The sequence below is a fragment of the Phyllopteryx taeniolatus genome, chromosome 11, assembly GCF_024500385.1.
Source record: "Phyllopteryx taeniolatus isolate TA_2022b chromosome 11, UOR_Ptae_1.2, whole genome shotgun sequence".
NCBI lineage: Eukaryota > Metazoa > Chordata > Actinopteri > Syngnathiformes > Syngnathidae > Phyllopteryx > Phyllopteryx taeniolatus.
The window spans coordinates 21,970,348-21,985,141 of NC_084512.1; the positions used below are offsets into that span (position 1 = coordinate 21,970,348).

Below are 14,794 nucleotides of genomic sequence, written 5' to 3' on the forward strand. Positions count from 1 at the left end.
GCTCCTTTGTCGTTTTTTGGCAAAATTCATCATTGGCCCTACGCTGCGTCCGTCTGCAATAAACGTCCGTGTAAAACATGGGTTCAGCGGCGCAAACATGGTTCCTGGAGGAACTTTCTTCTTTTTTTTTTCTTTCTTTTTGTGGCGCAAGCTTCGAGGCAGAAAATTTGTGTCAACCTATTTTCAACATGGTGGTGGCAGCATCGTGCTGTGGGGGTGTTTTTCAGCTGTAGGGACGGGGAGACTGGTTGCAATCGAAGATGAATGCGACCAAGGTCCACCATCAAAAAAGACAATGACCTACCGAAGGAGTGGCTTCAGAGCAACTCCGTGACTGTTTTTGAATGGTCCAGCCAGAGCACTGACTTAAACCCAATTGAGCATCTCTGGAAAGACCTGAAAATGGCTGCCCGCCCGTGTTCACCATCCAACCTGACAGAACTGGAGAGGATCTATATTAGTTCAAAAGGGTGCTTCTACTAAATACTGAGCAAAGGGTCTGAATACTTATGGCTGTGTGATATTTCACTTGTTCTTTTTTGATAAATCAGCAAAAATTTCAACAATTACGTTTTTTTCTGTCAACATGAGGTGCTCTGTGTATATTAATGTGGGGGAAAAAATTAGCGTAAATGATTTTAGCAAATGGCTGAATATAAAAAAAGAGTGAAAAATTTAAGAAGAATAATAATCCCCTTTTATTGTCATGAACATGCATGCATGTACATGAAATTTGTTCTCTGCATTTAACCCATCACAGTGAACACATACACATGTTAGTGGAACACACTGGAGCAGGGGGCAGCTGAAGCTCTATTATTCTATTTTCTACTGTAAATCTACAAAATTATAATATTAATCATTTCTAAATTATTACACTTGTTTACTTTGAAGTGAACATTTTGGTTTTAAAAAATGAAAAATTAAAGTTTGATTTAAAAGTGGAGTGAAAACAACTGTAAATTGAGTAAAATAGTTTCAATACATTTTAAACATAAGAATTTCTATTATGATAAAAATCTTGTGAGTAATTTCTGAATTATAACAATAGTTTAGATCGGATTAAAACAAATCTGAAAAATGTGATGATACTGTACATGCTTATTGTTGGCCAACGATGATATGTAAATCACCTTTTATTGTCGAGTAATATAGTTTAGTGTCTCGACTTTGGTATGCTTATTTTGCTTATTTCTTGGGGGTTTTTTCATATATTTGACATGACCTGACAAACTTAAAACTTAGTTCGACTAGATGCAATTACATTGATAATACTGAATGTATATGGATGAAATAAGAATAAGTATTTGCCCTTCCACGTCTCTCCTTCATCTTTGCAGGATCTGGTCCAGAAGTTTCTGCCAAAGAAGAAAAGCAACATTACTGATACATTTCCTCCCCTCCCAAAAACAATATCAGCACTGAAGACCATCATAATCTCCTTTGAGGAGCAGCTCGGCATCGTAGCAGCTAAATTGCTTTTTTACTCTATCAGCGTGTGTGTGTGCGTGTGTGTGTGTGTGTGCTGCTTTGACCCAGGCTCAGGTAGTGGCAACCACTTTACTTTGCTATCTGACTGTTCCGCCGGACAGCTGCCAGCTCATCCGCCCCCCCCCGGCACCCCCCTCCCAAAGAGCAAACCCAATTTTACCGACGAAGTGCCAATTTCGCTGTAGTTGAGCCCACGTAAGATTATTGTTTGAGAGTGTAAAAATAAGTTGAACACTGTTAATATTGAGACAGAAAAACAACAAAACACTACTTTAACTTAAAGGACAAAACACTTTTTTGACATTCTTAATCGTCACACAAGTGTAAAAATACATTACATCCAACGTGCTACGCAATTGTATTGGGACACCTTGAAAGCTTACAATACTTCAAATAAATTTGCTTGAGAGTTAATTTTTTTATTATTATTATTTTTTTATTTTTTATTTTTTTTTAAGAGCATCCAGCACCATTAAGGGCAAATGCAGAAAGCTCTCAGCATTAGACCCTTTTGAACAGGATTAAACAATTTCAAACTGGATTCACCTTTTTATAACAAATTTCAGTCTGTAAATAATTATATTTTAAGCTATCATCATCAAAATACAGTAGATGGAAAATTATGGGTTATTGAAAATAAAATAAAAAACTATTCAATTAAATAATAAAAAAACAAATATAATACTGTATGTATATAAACATGATAAAATAAACTAATATTGAATAACAATTACAAAGATACACGCATCAACAATTATAAAGAATACAACAAAACATAAATAAAATAAAATCTGCTCACCAAAGCATACTTTAAATAACTAGATTACGACGCACATAATACACATCGAGATTCATTTTAATTACCCCATGAAACACGATTAAGCCTAATTTGGTCCTATTACGCACCTATGATTTAACATCATAATCAATAAATAATTATGTGCTTTAGTAATTTTTGTAAAACAGTACACTTGAAAACTCAGATAAAAATAATGACTAATGTTTAGCATTAACCAATAAATAACCTAATTCCTAAAATACGTAAAAATACAAAAATATACTGAAATAATAAAAAAAATACTAATAATATGCAATAATTGTAAAAATAATAAAAGAGAATATGAATACAATTAAAATCTCTACATCTTAAATGAGAACAATAGTATTCCCCCCACACACACGCACGCAAACATACGCATGTATGCACACACACAAATACATTTTAACGACCCATAAAATACTAGTAAGAGTCCTTGTGTCCGCTGAAAGGCAGTACATAAATCAAAGTTAGTGTGGACAGCACTCAACACATTTATGAGGCCATCGAGCATTATGCAGTGCTTTAATGCCGACTCTTTTCAATTTCGCTCAGCTCTTACAGTATACTATTTAAAAACAGGAATGAACAACTTTAAAATATTAGAAATTTACCTTATACCCAAATTCGAGGAGTCAGAAATGAACCAAGTATTACATTTAAAAAGACAAAACGCAGTTTTCAAAGTGCTAGCAAAACTGTATGTAGCCACGTTTCAGTCCGTCTCTGCCCCCCCCCCCCCCCCCCCCCGCCCCCCCCCCCCCAAAAGAAAACACCACCTCACTCAACCTGGACAACAAAATATAAACCAGGAAGAGACCGGTTGGTCGCGCTCGCCTGGTTGCCTCCGAGTGCACCTCGTGGTTGGCAACGTTACACGAAATGTTACCGGTTTGATGTTGAATTTATGGGAATGTACAGTCAATTCAAAACATAAGAGGGGTGATCAATTTACCTGACGACTTGGTGAGAATGGTGATGTGGCGCATGCAGTGCTTTTCCCAGCTCTCAGCCATGCAGCGGTCCGCATGGAGGACACACGCCACCGTAATATATATTTATCTCTGATTTGAAGTAAACAGCTGTCCAATTCCTTCTTTTCAACTTTTGTTGCTGACCGGAGTTAAACAATCTGGCTAAGAAACTATTATTGTCTCCATTTGTGAGGGGCTACGTGTGTCCCCTCATGCATCCTTGTGCATGGTGGGCATGTGCAATTGATGACGGAGTATTCTTGTCCCGCCATGGCAAGTTTTAAAATAATAATAAAAATTATATTAGAGGCATTAGATGGGGCCAGATAGGGATGATATTTCAAAAGATCATTTAATAATATTCTACTGTCTAATCATAGAGTAAGTTTCAACATATATTATTAGTCTTTTTTCTGAAAACTGAAAATTGTACCTTACACCACTAAAACTCATTTTGAGTCAATAACTATAATTTGACATCTTAATTAACAAATAATAACATGCTTTACAATTTTTTTTTACCCCCTTTTCCAAGCACATTCAAAACCAGATGTACAGTATATGACTAATAATGATATTTTAGCTTTAAAAATATATTACTGATGTATTAATGGTTGCAGAAAAATACAGCGACTTAGGTAACTACCAGTGGTGTTGATTTAGGGCAGTTATGACAATATTTCTTACAGTGGGTGTTAAGAATGAAGATATTAGTGTGAACTCCAATTACGGATTTATTTACCTTTTTTTTGCCGTATTTAATAATGTCAATAGTGTGTACGGGACTGTAATTAGACCTATATTAAATGTGTTCTGACAGTGATTAAAATAGTACTGTAGGTGTAAAGGAAACGTGGCAAGAGAGGATTTGACTTTAGCAGGTAAACAGCGCCCTCTGCTGTATGACAGTACTCTGACCTTTGAGTGTTAAATACATTTTACAGAACTATTCCTTACATGTTTAAGAAAGTGTTGACTTTTAAGGACATATATTATTATGACAAGGTAATGAAAGGACAGTTGATATGAATAGCGTGTGACTAAACCTTGGTCACAATCATCAACTCTCCATTATGAAATGTTTTCGAAACCAGATTCACATTTAAAGGGCACTTAAAAAAACATTTTGTAACACCTAAAATGATTGTTGGTCATTCTGTTTCCACTTAACCTACGGAACCTTTTGAAAAATTGGAATGATTACTGTACCTAATTCATAATTGTCTTTCATTATATTTAATTACGGTGTGATAATTTGACATTATTCTTATTATCTTAGAGTAGGCGGTGAGGTCCACTTTGACACACTTTAGTTATAGTTACACCACAAAAGAATAGCTGTAAAATGATACAATTTAAATAATAAAAAATAAATAATTAAACAAATTAACATGACAACTATATAATAATACATTGTAATGAAAATGAAAAACATACAATTTAAAAAAAATCTAAAATCAAATAATTACAAATTTAATCGATGACGATTACAAATCAAATACAATAAAACCATATGAGTAAAATTCACACACATATATACTTCTTTAATTATCTCATGAAATACAGTTAGGCGTCCTTGGGTCCCTTGAAAAGGCGCGACATAGATCAGTTATTATCACTTTTCTAATTACTGCATTATTATATAGAATTCCCATCTGACAGTACCGTATTTTCACGACCATAAGGTGCACTTATAAGTCTTACATTTTCTCCAAAATGGACGGGGCGCCTTATAATGCGGCACGCCTTATGTGTGCGCCGAGTTCCAAAATCTGTAAACGTTCAAAGTGAAGTTGCGAGCGGCGTGGGAGCGACGGATGACAGATGGCGAACACAGCTTTGCTAAGACGAGGCGGCAGCGCCGGGCGAGTTACGCCACCATATGTGAGTGGATTGTGGATGCTTGGGCTAAGGTGTCTGCTTTGACTGTTGTCCCTCATTGCTGAACAGCCCCCCGGCAACGAGACTGACTCCGACAATGACGAGAGGGAACCCGGCGTGTTCAATGGAGAACTTGCCCCGCTGTTCATTTCGGAAACAGAAGATGAGGACTTTGATGGATATGTGGATGAGGATTGATCGAAAAATAACGTGAGTACATTGTTAAACACTTCAATAAAGTACAACCGAACTCAGTTTTGCTCCCGCTGCCTTTTTAAAAACATTGTCTCATGCATGCTACCGTATGTTTTAAGCTAGCATACGTTTCACCATGCCTGCGCCTTGTGTATGTGTTCAATACAGAAATAGACCCCGTAACTGAGACTGAGCCTTTTAATACGGTGCGCCTTATGGTCGGTATTTAAAAAAAAAGTGTTCACCTTCTTAAAGAGGGCTGCTCGTAGTCTATTGGCTTGTGACACAGCTCTCTTCTGCGCCTCCTGCTTCTTTTTTGCCACCTCTGGCAGCTTGTTGTACATACTACACACACACACACACACAGATTAGGGAATACTGCTACACGGGGAGTTATCTGCTGCTAAACCGGTTTTATGCACAAGACTCCCTTTACATTCCTTTACATGCCGCTGGCGGCGTGTTAGCAGATCCTGGCAGTCAGATATTGTCACCTTTGAAAATGTTACAATGGCTGGCCAGCATCTGATTGGAGGGGAGTGGAGTGGGGGCACGTTGCTGATAAGCAACATAAAAAGGAGACGATAAGGCGCGTGGAGGGCTGTCCATATCGCCTGTCAAGATGTCCAGACATCTAACATAGTGTCTCTCTCTGTGTATGGGTGCGTCTATGTGGATTTAAATAAGTCGTACAAGTCACACTGTATTTATATATGCCGCAATTAGCGAAAATCCGCGAGTAAAAGGTTCATAGATACCACAAGATATGATGCCCGCGCTTTGACTGTCAGACAATTTATTTGCATTTCCATTATTTCGTATGGGAAATTGATTCATAATACAAACAAAATGGAGATTGAATAGCTGTAAAAGCGTTACTGTAATACTGTAAGCGACATCATCGTGTGACGTTTGGGAAAAGAACTCACCTTCTGGACCTCTGCAGCATCTCTCTGCCTGATATTGACCTCGCTCTTGGCTTGAAAAGGTTATCTAGGACACACACACACACACACACACACACACACACACACACACACACACACATGAATTGCAAATAGGAATTAATAATGTATGTAAATTACTATAGAATATGCAAATGAACACTGCAATAGGGCAGTACATTATAGCTCCGTCCAAGCGCATTAGACTGTAGATCAAGAAGTCCTTGAATCGTTTTTTTTATTTGTTTGTTTAAAAAAAAAAAAAACAAATCTGGAGAAAAAAAGCTTTTCGGGAGAGAAATATACCTTTTCCTCACATTTCTCGAAAAAATAACATGGTTTATGTTCAAGAAAAAGCTGCATGTTTATTTATCTACATTTTTTAAAAGAAAATAGTTATAATAATCCAACAAAGTCGAATTGTATCTTCAAATCTTATCTTCAGTTTTTTATTACCCTTTTTCTCCCCAAAATGTTTTTCTTAAAACAAACGGTTTATGTTGTTCAAGCAAAAAAAAATAAAAAAATTTGACAAAAGTAATATTTATTTCTTTAATTTCATTTTTTTTATATTACTATAACTTCAAAAACATTTAAATGAAAAACTCAATAATGGCACTGAGCACCCAATGTGTGAACAAAATGAAACAAAAATCTATTTAAAAGAAACAGGTAAAATAAATTATTGAAAAATGGGGGGGGGGAGTGGGGATTTTAAAAAATATTTTTGAGAGGGGAAGTAAAAATAAACAACTGAGATAACGCAGTTGCCAAAGTGTGCACATCCACTTATAACTGGGCATGTGGCTGTTTTCAAAATGAACCCATCACATTCAAACTTACGTTCAATAGGAGTCAGCACAGACCTGCCACCATTTAAAGGCCTCAGAATATCCTCAAATCCATTTCAGATGTTCTAGTAGGCTTTTCTTGACATTTGTATTTGTATATCACAAAAACCTGGCATTTGTACAGCGGTGTGTAGACCTTTTATATATCCAATCTGTCTGTCTGTCATTTAGTATAAATACACCTGAAAGCTTACATTAGGCTCTCATTTAGTGTGCCTACTGTTAGCGTGTATTATTGGACCTTGTTTGTATAGAGCTGCAATGCTCAAAACTGCCAGAAGAGAGCAAAGTTGGATAAATGCCAATTGCGGGAACCCATGCTATAATAAACTATCACTGTAAGTCATTGGGCTTTGAAGTAGAAATATACTATCTGCATATTTAACCGTAATAATGTCCCCTCCAGTGGCTCTTAACTGCTTTCTTATAGAGTTTTCACAAGAGATCCCAAACCCTAATGTGTGTTATGTGTGCGTAACAAGTGTAACAAATGTGTAATAAATGAACAATTAAATGCGGACCTGGATGTTCCGGATCAGTGCTCACCGCTAAGCGGATCCGGTGTGGTGCACCTCCTCCCTCGCACGCCTCCGTCTCGCACCGCGTTGGAGCTCTTCTTCATCCCCCTTCTCCTCTTCCTCGCCTGCTCCATCCTCCTCACTCGACCCTGAGACCGGCTGATGAAGTCTGGCCTGAAGAGCTCCAGAGCCTCCTGGGACAGGAAAGAAGGGGCGAGGGGGAACAACCAGAGTGAGCCGCTTGCTTATTGGTGGGAAGAAGTTCAGCAGCTCCTTAACACTAATCCTGCAGGAAGATGGAGTTGGGGAAAAAAAAAGACTTTTGGCAGGGTTCAACCTGCTTGGAACATAATCTATTCCTTAACCGTGATAAATCCTCACCACGGCCTTGTAATAGTGAGCTGTAAACGTTATGCTCTGCTTTAGCGGGGATGAGAGCAAAGGGAGGAAATCACAATCCTTATGGGAACCTCCCTGGTTTCAGAGAAAAAGAGCAAAACCTATTAGAAATAATGATAGATTTTGATGATATTTTGTTACAACAATATTATTTTATTAATAGAAATAGTCATCGTTCGTTGGATATTTTGCAGTTTCAGTCCCCACGGAAAAGGTGACAAAATAACGAACCATAGGAAAAACGAAAAACGATTTTTCCGCATTTCTGAGTAGAATTGATTTTATTTTTCTCTCATATATGTGATAATTATGACCTCCATACCTGATTTGAGTACTTTTTTGTTGTTGTGAAAGTCGCAAACATACACAATGCACTAAATGGCAGTGATACTCAAAGTGTGGGACGACTGATAGTATACAGGCCTCCTCTCGTGGTACGAAAAAAGAATCACTGCCCGAGTAGAGTTCAGTTTTATTTAACTTTGAAGTTGCAAGTATTTGCAGTCAATCTTTACAAGCGATTTGTTTTTACACCGATGGGCTATTTAGAGTCTTCAATGAACCTACCGCGTTTTTTTTTTTTTTTGGGGGGGGGGGGGGGTGTGGTTGGAAACCAGATTACCCGGAGAAACCCCACAAAAGCTTTGAGGAGAATATGCTAACAGTAACTCCACAAAAGAAAGCAGGAGCCCAGATTCGAATCCAGAACCTCAGAACTGTGAGTCAAGTGTGCAAAGCACTAGTCCACTATGTTGCCAATATACTAACAAAAACCAAAATCATCCTACCTGTAGACTGAGGGATTTGGATGTGGCTTCCAGAGTGTTTGTCTTCAGGTAGAGATGACAATAATCCATCTCTCGTTCTCTTGTCAACTGTGCAGGACATTTTCGTGGCACTTCTGTCCGAGCTTGAGTTCCTTTTGCTGAGGAGAAAAAGCGCAATTGGTGAATGATGTTATTTAAAAAAAAAAAAATGAGAAGACATATTTGACATTACGCCCCCGCATCAGAACATGAGCGCTCACGGTTAATACTTTCGGCGTGCTTTTGAGGTCCATGGGAACTTTATGATGCGTGTAAACGAGAAGAAGACTAGGAAGAAGACACCTCAGAATGACCACCAGCCGCAGCCCATAAAGTGAAAAAGAGCCGTTGGCAACCTGAGTGTGGCCTATGAATAATGCAAAAGATGACAGTGCATCTATCCCGCTCCTGTAATCTCCTTCCTCCTGCTTTTATGGAACATCTCAGCTCAATTCCCTTCCAGGACCGAGACACCGAAGGCTGCCACGTTGTTTTCTGAGTCGTTTTTCGGCAAATAGTCCTGCTGTAAAATGTAGACAGACACATTTGGAAGCGTCAACGCGGGAGAGCCGTGGCTATAAATAATGACACAGATGATGGCTTGGTGACATGAAGTGTCACATGCGTTCGTGGGAAAATCATGTCCACACAGCCTCTTCTCACAAGATCATCTGGAGGTTTTCTTTTAAAGACTCTGTAACATTGTGGAGATATTGCATTTTCACCATTTCAGTATTCCAGATTTTTGGGGGGCGTGGCTAAAACTCACCCAATATATAAGAACTTGACCACCTTCGTTTACAACAGTGGTTATCAGGCGCAATTGTGACATCTAGTTAGCTAGCTAGCTTTGTCTACATTCAAAAAAATGCATCTTCTCTTTTGATACTCAGCTGGCGTTGCCACTTTAGAGCGCCTCGTTGCCCGCACGTCACATAAATAAAGACGTAAGAGCGAGGAGGGGGGGAATTATTTGTTTTTAAGTCTGACTTGACAGCCAGCTTTGGGCAGGCGTGGCCATTTTAGAGCGCCTTGTTGTCGGCTGTGAGTTCACGCATGTCACAGAGAGAAGTTGGAAGAACAAGGTAATAAAAAAGAAAACACCTGCCGTTGCCGCTTTGGAGCCAGTGGCGTGAAAAGCTCCGGTGCTGCCCGGGACGATGTGATATCATTGATCATTTACAGCAAATCGTCGACTGGGGGTGAAACATCATTGATGCCCCCGAAAACGGATCGTCAACTTTTGGGCCTGCGAAAAGGGGGCTTGTAGGGTCATTTTGGCCATTTCCCGTGGTCCTTCAAAGACAAGAGACATTTTCCTTTTGTGCTACTTTCATTTGCGCATAGAAAACTACAGATTGTCAAAAGGTATTCAAACCACTGTTACATTATACTACAGTGGAAACAGTTTGTAGGGTATGAAGCAAGAGAAAAATACATGAATGTGTTTTATTTTTGTTTTAAAGGGGAACCTTGTGGGATTTATCTGGAAGATGGTGAATGTGAAGCAGGATGAATGTGGTGTATGTTTGTAAGAGAGAGAGAGAGAGAGAGAGAGAGAGATGAGAAATCAAAATGTGAAAGGCAGAGTGTAGGGAAATGGGAAAGAATTTCCACCTCTTTTATGGCGACATCCAAATGTTCAATCCCTGCGACACTTTGGAAATGTGATCTTATCGACAATAACTGGTGAAAAAAGCGCCGATACAGATCCATTAATGTGGCTGCGTTAGATTTCCACCGTTTGCCCGCGGTGATGAAATTCAAGAACTGGTCTGCTTTTGAAAGTGTGATGGAAATGGTCGGAAACCTCTCATCTATTGTACATTCTGCTACCGCTTGTAGGACCTGGCCCGCCGAATGCCATTAACCTTGCTGCGGCGGCCTCGTTGGTAACCAGTTGTGGGGGACTCAAGTCACATGTTAAATCACAGTTTCAAAAGCGCTAAAACTTTCCGCCTGCAGTATGAGCTGTTTTTTGGGGCGTGGGGAGTTGTCAGCGCAGGCTCAGTGACACAATATCTGCTAGTAAGACATCCACATGTTACTAGTCGAGGCAAAACTGTGCACTAGTTGACAACTGTGTGCCCTGAGTAGGGACATTATACAATTCTGCTAAGTTAACATCTTCACTAGTGGGACTAGTAGCGTGCTCAGTTTTGCCTTGTCGTTCCCTCGCTATATTACAGTTGAACCTATTACTGATTCAGCGCATAGATGAAATTAAATACATTACTCAAACATCCTCACAGGCCCATATTGCTATATAATCCCTAAAAAACGGAAACATTGGGGATTTCGCCCTGGTATTTTCAGAGGTTGAAGTGGGCATTTGTAGAGATGTCCACATACATTTTGGTAACAATTGGGTGCAGTTTTGTGACATTTAGCATTTTTTTTTTACAATAAGCGAGGGACTGTCTCTACACGGGGATGATTTTTTATTATTTTTTTTAATTACATCAACGCATGCACGCTACTTCGCAGAATTCGGCTATTAAACGAGGAATTACTGTTGTTGTCCTGCTAGTATACCAAAGTTGTCCTACTAATGTGTAGAAATGTCATAGGTTAGTCGAAGGCAATAGTGCAAAGTCGTTCTTCTAGCAGGCTGAATTGTCTTACTCGGACAAAGTGTGTACTAGCACATGGATCTAAAATCAAGGATAACGAATAAATGCTTAAAACAGCTTTCCATAAAACTGTTTGACTTCACTAATGACTTGCTTTTAACTTTTAACTGATTGTTGCCGCAGTAACATTTTTCAAACGTGAAGGTTAAGACTTGAGACTTACATGCCGCTGTTCCACGCTGACCCCACCTCTTGCCATCTTGGTGTTGGTGACCCCAACTCTCGCCACCATCGTGTTGTTCGCCGCCCAACACGGTCGCCTTGGGGCCTCTGGATCCTTCTTTTGTGGTCGATGCGCACAAAAGAGAGAGACGAACAAACAAGGTGGACTTGTACCTAACGTTTTGCGCCGCTCCTCTCCAGTCTGGTGCCGCCAGGGATGCTGAAAATAGCTTGTCCAGAAACACAATGGAGCTGGTGCACCTCGGCGGCACCTCTCTGCGAATGCAGGTCCGGTAGGAGGGCGGCGGAGACGTCTGAATGATTGAGACATCTATCACAAAGCATGACTTGACATCCCCTTCCGCAATCTGAACCGTCCTATTCCCCGGACCGCTCAGCGTCAATCCATCAGCTGCTGAGTGGGCTTGTCTGCCCTCGTTAGGCCTCATCATTGCAGAATCCCATTGGCAAACATCCTGTCGGCCGTTGCAGACTCTCATGGCCTGAGTGATTCCAGCTCTGGAAGAGTCTGTAGCGTACTGGACTGCATTGGATCCAAAGCAGAACCCAAAAAGCAGTCAATTCATTCGCACAAACGGTAACAGAATGCACCAATGAAGAATCTTTGCACTTTCATCTCTAATGTTCCTTTGCTTCTTTGCGCCTTCATAAGATTCTTTAAAAAATAAAAAATAAAAAATGGGCCAAGCGATGACTCGTAACTTGAAAAGCTTGGAAGTTGGGACACTTGGAAGTCAATCTAACACCGTATCTTAAATGTCGTACAAATTGCCTTGTATTAAAAAAACAACAACATAAAAACATAAAAGAAGTTGACTACTGGTAAAATAATAATTAAAAAGCACATACTCAACTTTGTGGGTGACAGATTTATATTTGGGAAGTGCAGAAGGAGGCCAGTAAACGGATGCTTAAAAGCTGCCTGCATTTAACTTTTGGACATTCTTAGCTGTTTTTCAAGAGAAACATTAACCACTATCAAAAAAGGTAAAAAAAATGTTCAACTTTGGTGCTGAAGTAATCAAGTACACATAAATCAATGTGCGTTTTAAGTTTGGACATTGTTAACTGTCATAGAAGAGTAAAGAGAAATTAAATAATGTTGAAAAACAAACGCATTTTCAACATCAGGAGTGACATATAGGAATTAAAGAGAGTTAAAGCTTGTCACTGCTAGCATAAAAACTGAATGCGTTTTACTTTTTACACTTAACTCATTCTTAACATACAAGTCTATAGTATACTCGTATTTGGGTAGTTACCCCACATTAAAAACTGTCAAACTGCCTGTGTTTTCATTTTCTTAATTGAAACATTCTTGACTGTTATAGAAGTGTAAAACATTTGTGCACAAATTTTTTTGGGGGAAATTCTGGAAATGGAACCAGCATTTTAAAACTGTATGCATTTTACTTTTTGACATTCTTAACTGTCAAACTAGTGTTAAAAGAAATTGTGAAGAGTAAAAACAATAAATTGTGCACTCACCCTTTAACTTTGATGACACGGGCAGGACACGTGGTGCAAGGGGAGGTTACTGAAGCTAACTTTTTTATGTTACTCTATTTTATGCTATTGCTGCATTGTTATTCTTCTTCTCTATTAGTCACTTATTGTTGCTGTTGCCATATTGTACTGAGCAGCCAGGACAGAGACCATTTCTGTTTGTTTTCCTCTTTGCCATTGCTGGTACTCTTCTGTGGTGGTAAAACAGAAAAAAAAAATACAAATAACAAAATAAAACAGTAACAGATTTAAAGTATGTAATACACATCATATTATTTAAGAGGCAGCGTCATCATCCTTTACACTTGCTTTGTTGCGCGCCACATCGTTGCCATGACAACTTGATGTGAAATATACAAGTGTACAAATTTGACAGCGGCAAGAAAAAAAACCACACTCGACTCTGACTCCAGCTGTGAGGAGTCAAACCTTACATTGCGCATTTGATTTATGTCAGCGCGAGCTGTTTTTAACAACACACGGATGCCTCACTTTTTCTACTGTGTTTGAAGGGCTTCTGATATTCTTCCTCTTTTGAACTTAAAACATTTTTTTTTGTTTTTTTTTTGCACTGATTTCTGCTCGCTCTCCAAAACTCAAAGGAATTTAGAGGGGATCAATCCAATTCTTGTTGTGTTCATTTCAGCCAAAACACATGCACATTCAAATCTATGGATATTTTAGAGCTATTGAGAGAACTCAAGTGGGCTAACTCAATGTTTGTCATTTAGTTATGTCCAGAAATGAATGGAGAAAAGGCCTATCTTTATCATAGGTGGATATTCCGCCATAGTTTCAGCAAAGCTCCTGAAGCCCGAGGTAACAGGTCAGCATGAGGCTGCGGGGGACCTCGCTGGTCACGGCTTCTGTCTATGATTGGTTGTTTTGCCTGGGGCACGTTGTTTCTCAAACATAATCCACAGAGGGATGATTTCTCTCTTTCACAGATTATTTTACTAATGTAATACTTTAGAAATATGACGCTAAGTTTTTTTTTTTTTTTTAATTGCAAACTCCTTTTAATCGCAGCCATAAAACTTTAAATTACAATCCTGCAAAATGACAAACATGCAGTTAGCCCAGTCTCCTTCTCAGGTCCTCAATTTAAAGTCTTCAATTAACCCAACATGCACGTTTTCAGAATGTGGGCAGAGAAAAAACCCACACAAGCAGAGGAGAACATTCAAACTCCACAGAGCCGAGATTCGAACCCAGAAACTCTTGGCTGTGAGGCCGACATGCTAACCACTTTTCAATGTACCACCCCCAAATCCCTTTATCACCCAAATAACATAATAAAGGACATTCATCCATCCACTTTCTATAGCGTTTGTTATTTTTGCATTTGTACAACAGTCAACACACTTAAAACGTCACCTGTAACCTAATAAAGCTTTTACGATGGTAACAGATTTATTTCTATTGCCATTATTTCCTATGGACATCTGTACAGCGTTGTGTCTTGAAGGTACAGTACCCTTAGGGGAAGTGCAGCGGAGAAAAGAGAACTCAATTAACTTTACAGGTCACGTGACCTTAGGGGGAAATCAAGCAGGGAGATGTTTACCTCATTGACGTGAGCTGTCGATAGGCTTC

General features: G+C 39.1%; 1 long non-coding RNA gene across 1 annotated transcript; it reads right to left on the minus strand.

Annotated features, from left to right (window-relative positions):
* Positions 1-5,635: 5,635 nt before the first annotated feature.
* On the minus strand, positions 5,636-7,839 carry LOC133486096 (uncharacterized). The gene is made up of 3 exons (XR_009790911.1): positions 7,675-7,839; positions 6,288-6,351; positions 5,636-5,703 (listed from the first exon to the last, which is right to left on the minus strand). It is a non-coding gene; the product is annotated as an uncharacterized LOC133486096 (long non-coding RNA).
* Between the last annotated feature and the right edge of the window lie 6,955 nt (positions 7,840-14,794).